General features: G+C 40.2%; 1 pseudogene; it reads left to right on the plus strand.

Annotated features, from left to right (window-relative positions):
• Nucleotides 1–298: 298 nt before the first annotated feature.
• On the plus strand, nucleotides 299–791 carry LOC121475028 (annotated as a pseudogene).
• Nucleotides 792–7,749: the final 6,958 nt, after the last annotated feature.

The raw sequence follows: 7,749 nt of genomic DNA on the forward strand, positions 1-7,749 counted from the left end.
CATCTCCTTCCAGGAGTGAGATCCTGCCAATGTTAAATGGGGTGATGCTGGTGCTGAGTATGTTATGGTGTCCACTGGGATCTTTACCACCATGAAGAAGGCTGGGGTCCTTGAAGGGCAAGGCCAAGAGGTCATCATCTCTGCCCCTTCTGCTGATGCCCCCATGTTTGTGATGCTGTGAATCATGAAAAGTATGACAACTCTCTCAAGATTATCAGCAATGCCTCCTGTACCACCAGCTGCTTAGCCCCTCTGGCCAAAGTCATCTATGACAACTTTGGCATCGCGGGGAGTACTCATGGCCACAGTTCTTGCCATCACTGCCACCCAGAAGATCATGGACAGTCCCTCTGGGAAGCTGGGGTGTGATGGCTGAGGGGCTGCCCAGAGCATCATCCTTGCTTCTACTGGTGCTGCCAAGGCTATAGGCAAGGTCACCCCTGAACTGAATGGGAAGATCAGTGGCATGGCCTTCTGTGTTCCTACCCCCAATGTGTCAGTTGTGGATCTGACCTGTCACCTGGAGAAAGCTGCCAAAAGCTGTCTTTGTATAGACATCAAGAATCAGGTGAGGCAGGCATCAGAGGGCCCCTTCAAGGGCATCTAAAGCCACACTAAGGACCAGGTTGTCTCCTACAACTTTAACAGTGACACTCACTTTTCCACCTTTGATGCTGGGGCTGGCATTCCTCTCAATGAGCTTTGTTAAGCTCATTTCCTGGTATGACAATGAATTTGGCTATAGAAACCAGGTGGCAGACGGTATGGTACACATGGCCTCTAAGGAGTAAGAGTGCCCTGGACCACCAATCCCAGCAAGAGCAAGAAGAAGAGAGAAGCCCTCAGCTGTTGGGGAGTCCTTGACCCAAATCATCCCCCAACATACTGAGAATCTTCTTACCTTCACAGTTTCCAACCCGGACCCCCTGAAGAAGAGGAGGGACTTGGGGATCCTTACCTTGTCATGTACTATCAATAAAATATACTTTACTCAGCCAGAAATAAAAAAGAAAAGAAGAAAAAAAAAAGAAAAAGAAATCTGCATTCCTGTGTTTATTATACAGTTTTATTCACAACAGCCAAGATATGGAAACAACCTAATTATCAGTAAATGGATGAATGGATAAAGAAGATGTGGTATATATACAATGGAATATTATTCAACTATGAGAAAAAAGAAAATCCTACCATTAGCAACAAAATGGATGGGACTTTAGGGCATTATGCTTAGTGAGATAAGCTAGTCAAAGAAAGATAAAAATTGTGGGATCCCTGGGTGGTTCAGCGGTTTAGCGCCTGCCTTTGCCCCAGGGCGTGATCCTGGAGACCCGGGATCGAGTCCCACATCGAGTCCCACATCGGGCTCCCTGCATGGAGCCTGCTTCTCCTTCTGCCTGTGTCTCTGCCTCTCTCTCTCTCTCTCTTTGTCTTTCATGAATAAATAAATAAAATTAAAAAAAAAAGACGAAGTTGTAGAAACAGAGTAGAATGGTAGTTACCAGAAGCTGGGGGAATTGGGGAGATGTTATTAAAAGATATAAACTTGCAACTAAAAGATGAATAAATTTTGAAGATCTAACATTCTGACTATAGACAATGCTATATTAAATACTTCAAAATTGCTAAAAAACTAGATCTTATGTGTTTTTACCACAAAAAAAGAAATGACATGTGTGTATGTATGTGTATGAATCAGTAGATGACTCTGGCCCTCCCGTCCAAAAAAGCTGTAGTACAATTTGATGAGTCCTTCCCAGCTAGCTCTGAAGGTCCCTGTTAAATTTGACTTGGCAGAAATGTGCGTTACTGGATAACACAAGATACAACTTTATTTATCCTCCTATACCACAAATGTTAGTTTCAGTTGACATGTGTTTCTTGTTCTGATATGTAACTCTATGCTATATAATTAGTCTAGTTGAAAGATTAACTTTATATTCTAGAAAGTAGTAAAATATCAACATCATAAGAGTTCTTCAGAAAGCACAGAAGGACCAAAATAGGTTCAGGAGGAAGTAGGGGATGATAGAAGACTGCAGATAGTGGATATTACCTTGAGGGACATAGAAAACCACCGAAGGTCAGAGTATTATTATACTTCTATTTTAAAGCAACCACTTTGATTATTTGGTTAAGAATAGACTATAGAAGGCAAGGACAGAAGCAGGAAGATCAGTTGACTGCAATAGTCCAGGAGAAAGATGATGTAACTTGGATCAGGATGATAACAGTGGAGGTGAGAGAGGTACGGGTATGCCCCCGTATATAGATGCAACTGGATTTGGTGACGGATTGGACGTTAGAGAGAAAGAGGGTAAGGAGTCAAGAGTATAAGGTTTGTTTCTGGAATACTTAAAATGGCAGTAGCGATTAACTGAGATAAAGGATGTTACTGGAGAAACAGGTGTTAGGATGGAGATTTGGGGTGTCCTTTTGGATGTGTTAAGTTTGAGAAACCTGTTAAGCTCCCAAGTGGAGAAGGCAGTATTTTGTGGAGTACAGACTCAATTCCTCAGGGAGTTTGGAGTTCAGGGGAGAGGCTGGGGCTGGAGATAAGAAGTTGGGTCAGACCTAAACAGTGTGGCATGTCATGTTGCTGTAGAATAGTGGCAAAGGCATTGTTTATAAAAAGATGACTTTTAAGACTATTATACTATGTCCTCTTGAGTTGTCTTTTTTCCTTTAGACTCTTAAGCTATTATACTTTAAAAGCTTTAGCTTTTTTATTTTCATCTTTTATATGTATTTACGATGAATTATTACAAGTATCTATGCTTTAGATATCTCCAGATCTGCTTTATCCCCAGAGAAGTTCTCAACACATATCAGATAGTTGCATGAGTTTTATGTTTTTGTGTCATCTTTAAAATGGAATCCAAAAGGTTTTCCATATTGTTTGGGATGACTTGTGAATATCTTCAATGTTATGTTTCTCCCAGAAAAGCTAATCTCTCACATTATATGATAGGTATTGAAAAAATACGATTCAGGCCCTTAAGCAATCTATCACATAAGGAAAACTGAGGCCAGAGCCACTATTGAACCTCCTTTTGCCTCCAAGTCTGGACACTAGTCATAACCTAATATAGGATCTAGGTCCTGGTAGTGAGTGGGATAGAATTGGCCCTAACAATTCTGGCCAAGTTAGTCCCAAAATAACTATGTGAATGCTCAAGAGGCCAGACTATCACAGTAGGTCTGGGAGCAGGTACTAGAAGTTCTGGATCAAGTGTAATCAAAAGAACAATTAAAATGTCTATAGGTAAGATTGAAATAGTTTTTCCCTGCATTCTTCTGGAATAGAGAAAACTTAAGGTTTGGTTGGTTTTCTCAGATCTCTTCCAGATGGGACAGTCACCTTTTAAGAAATACTAGGAACTAGACGTAAAATGGTACTTGCTTAGATACTTTTTATGACATCTTGTATTTGATAATTCTGAAGCCATTAAAGTCAGAAGAAAGATGGGACTTAAAGATAGAAAGGTTGTAGCTTCACCACTTGGATTCTGGCTTTCTGTGCACTCTTTCATTCAGCAGTGGTTTATTGAACCCCCACTCTATGTTGGGGGCTGTGACTTATAAACTGGTTTTTGCTATTGTTCTTATTAATGCAATTTAATCACTTTACTAAAAATTAGAGAATAATTTATTGCTATAATTAATAATTCAAATCAGCTCACATCAGCCATAGAATGATAGAATTTAACTACAAGCAAATTCTTCACAGTGAAATATAACTACTCGCTAAAATAGGATATTAAAAGACAACCAATAACTTGGAAGAAAAAGTTTGTCCTTCATACATGGCAAACAAATGGATCTTCTTTGTAGAAAAATATCATATGCATTGCTTTTGTTAATTAATTTTTTTTAATTTGAGAGAGAGAACACTTGAGCAGGTAAGGAGGGGCAAAGGGAGAGGGAGAAACAGACTCTCCACTTATCAGGGAACTTGATGTGATGCAGGGCTCAATCCCAGGATTCAGAGATCATGAGCCAAAGGCAGACACTTAACCGACTGAGCCCTCAGGCCCCCCTGCTTTTATTTTATTTTTTCATATGCATTGCTCTTAAAAAAACACTATAAAAATAGAATAATAGATACAAATTAAGAATTAAATTATTCAAATAAGAAACATAAATGTCTGATAAACATGAAAAAACTTGAATATTACTAGTAATAAGAATTTTTGCAACTACGAATAACAAGATATTTTTCCCACTCTACTCAATTTTTATGAATTGAGTTTTGAAGATTGCATATAAGTTGTATCTATCTATCAGAGGAGTTGAATTTGAATTAATGAAGTGGACAAGAGGGTGAGGATCCAAGAGAAAGGTACTCTAGAAGTTTGAAGTAATACTTTGTGTTCAGAGATACATGAAAAGTTCAACACTGCTGGAGTTTACTATGCAAGAGGGAGAAGAAGAATGTAGAGTGAGGCAAGGTGAGTATGAAGGGTCAAGATTATGGAAGACTTTGGGTAGGTAACGGTGAAGAACTTTGACTATATCCTGAGGGTGATCAGGAACAAATGAAGGTTAAGGGAAATCCCAGTTGAATTACAGTTTTTAGGGAGAGTACTTTGACAGTGCAGGCAAGGTGAGACTGAAGACTAGACGATCACTCAAGCACTACGGGTGGTCCAGTGAAATGGGGGAGCTTGAATCTAGCCAAAAAAGAAGGGCTGGAGAGATCAACCAGAACAACAAGCAGTTTGTGCAATACCTCACCTCAAGTTTACAGGGATTGACTTTCATACACTTACATTCAAAGGAAAACACCACCAATGAAACACCTAGCCTCTTCTCAATGTTAACATAGGTTCACCTTTGAAGTTAAGGTGCCCCTCCTCTTTGCTTCCTCTAGAATAACCATGGGATGGGGATAGGAGGCTGTTATTCCAGAGCTGGGTGTAGCTTGTGGTCAGTAAAATTTGTGCATGTCACTAGCGGTCCTCACTCTGGCTGGAAGTATCTGATAATGCAAGGATTTGGACTCAAGTTGTAGGTACCTCCTATCTTAAGGCTCCTGGCCAGGCCCTGGGGAGTTTCCTGGAACACTGAGCTCTATTGCTATGCTTTAATCAGCTCTTCTTGAAATGGTGACCAGGGAGAGATGGGCTCTGAGGGGGAAAGAACCCTGTTAGGTCTCAAGAAAGACTGAGAAGGTTTTCAAATCCACATTTGGAATATATATTTTTTTCTTTCCATAAACATAATACATCTGGTTATTACCCTCCTAATTCATCTTGCATAGAATGAGGATAACTAACCTAATTTAAAGTTAGCCCTCCTCTATCACTCCACTTTTTTTAAAGAAAAATATTGTTAATAATTTCACAAGTTGACCAAGAAATATATAATTTCAGTTTTAAATTATGAATTTTACTTCAAAATTTATATGGCTAACATTTTTATTTATTTAAAACAATTTTTTTTGGGGGGGGCACCTGGGTAGCCAGTCAGTTAAGCTCTGTCTTCAGCTCAGGTTATGATCCCAGGGTCCTAGGATTGAGCCCCATATCAAGCTCCCTGTTCAGTGGGGAGTCTGCTTCTCCCTCTCCCTCTCCCCTACTTATGCTCCCTCTCTCTCTCTTAAGTAAATAAATAAATAAATAAATAAATAAATAAATATATATATCTTTAAAAAATAAAATTTTATGACTGTTTTTGAAATTACAGAGAATAGTAGATCTAACTCTAGCTAGGTTAGTGGATCTATAGCGAATATTCAGAAGTATGTGTGAGGTGCTTCATGTTAAGTCAAGCTGAGCCATTTGGAGTTAATACAAGAGTGTATGAGTAGAAATTTGGCAAGAATTAAGAGTCAAATACTGAACTAAAGTAAAAGCAGTTTTCTGCTGGGTGATTGGGAATGATTCAGAAAACCCATAAATGTGAGGATAGGTGCTTCAGAGGTGAAAGTGTACATAGCACAAACCTAAAGGAGAATATGTCTTCTCTAGATATTTTATCAATAAGGAATTTGAAGCCAAAGCAGTTAACTAACTGCCTTGGCAAGGTCACATGGTTAGAGGCAGAGCCTGGATGAACACTTACCTCTCTTGACCCAGAGTCATTACTTTTTCCAGTTCTTATGTTATCCTGCAATTAGGTTTAGAATTGGAGATCTCACTGTCCCTGGAGTCACACAGATAAAGACATCATAATAGAAAGAGAGGTAAGATTGTATGAGAAAATAACAGAGCTGCAAAACTAAAATAATAGGTCTGATTAATTTTTCCAGGTTGTAAAAAACAGCAGCTGTCTCTCTAAGAGACTGCATGGAGACATAAGAAGGGGGGATTTTTGACAGAAGGGCGCTCTGGGTCTTTATTTGGTGTTTAGCCCAGGGAATTGTATAAAAATCCAGCTTAAAAAAAAAAAAAACCTTCAGGTAATACTTTTCATACACAAACACACACACACACACACACACACACACGCACGCACACAAATAGCAAAGGATGTAAATGTCCAGTTAAGGAGCTTCTCTGATAGAACTCTAGCACATTGTTAAATAATTATATTGCTCTTCTGATTGCCAGGCAACAGGGTGGAGGTCTGTTAAACTGTACAATAGACAAGGCACTACAAGAAATCCAGATAGCAGCCAACAGAACTGGTTATAAAAAGATTAGAAGCTCTTGAAGTTAACCAAACAGAAGGAGCAGATAACACATATCTGCAGGTTCTAAAGGCATGAGCAAGGGAAGGGTGAACCTTAGGACTGCAGCCTACACAGCATCAAATGGAAGGCTGAGTAAGAATCTGACTCACTCAGGTGTCAACTGTCTAAGATATTTTGGTTAAACAATTTTCTTTTCTTTTTTTCTTTAGAAAGAGCAAGCATGTGCTCATGATGGGGGTGGGGGTGAGGGGCAGAGGGAGAGGGAGAGAGAATCTTCACTTGATCTTAGCCAAAAGGCCGAGAAGTGATGAGAGAGAGAATCTTAAGCAGGCTCCATGCCCAGTGCAGAGTCCCAATGGGGACTTGATCTCACAACCCTAAGATCATGACCTGAGCTAAAATCAAGAGTTGGATGCTTAACGGACTGAGACACCCAGGTGCCTGTGGTAAAATAATTTTCTTTTTTTTTTTAAAGATTTTATTTATTTATTCATGAGAGACACAGGGAGAGAGAGAGAGAGAGAGAGAGAGAGAGAGAGAAGCAGAAACACAGGCAGAGGGAGAAGCGGGCTCCGTGGAGGGAGCCGGATGTGGGACTGGATCCCAGGACTGCAGAATCACGCCCTGGGCCCACCGCAGGCACTAAACCGCTGAGCCACCCAGGGATCCCGTGAGAATTTTCTAAACAATGTTGGCCTAAATGACTGGTCCTCAATTTTGGGCAGTCTTCTGAAACCGAGTCTCAAGATTTTTATTTTATTTTTCAGAGATTTCATTTATTTATTTATTTGGAAAGTGTGTGAGCTCGGGGTAGGGCAGAAGGAGAAGGAGAGAGAATTCCCCAGCAGACTCCCTGTGGAGTGGGAGCCCCATGTGGGGCCGATCTCATGACCCCGAGATCGTGACCCAAGCCGAAATCAAGAGTCAGAGCTCAACTGACTGAGCCACCCAGGCGCCCCACAAGACTTTTATGATGGGTGTGAGAAAGAGCACTTCAGGGATCTATGACTCATAAAACTTAAGGGTAGTGTTCTAACAAAGCGGAAATAAAAATACAGATACTGAGCATCTCCTATAACAGGTAATCTCTAGAGTCTTAATTCTAAGACCTTACC

The sequence above is a fragment of the Vulpes lagopus genome, chromosome 13 (genome assembly GCF_018345385.1).
Source record: "Vulpes lagopus strain Blue_001 chromosome 13, ASM1834538v1, whole genome shotgun sequence".
Taxonomy (NCBI): Eukaryota; Metazoa; Chordata; class Mammalia; order Carnivora; family Canidae; genus Vulpes; species Vulpes lagopus.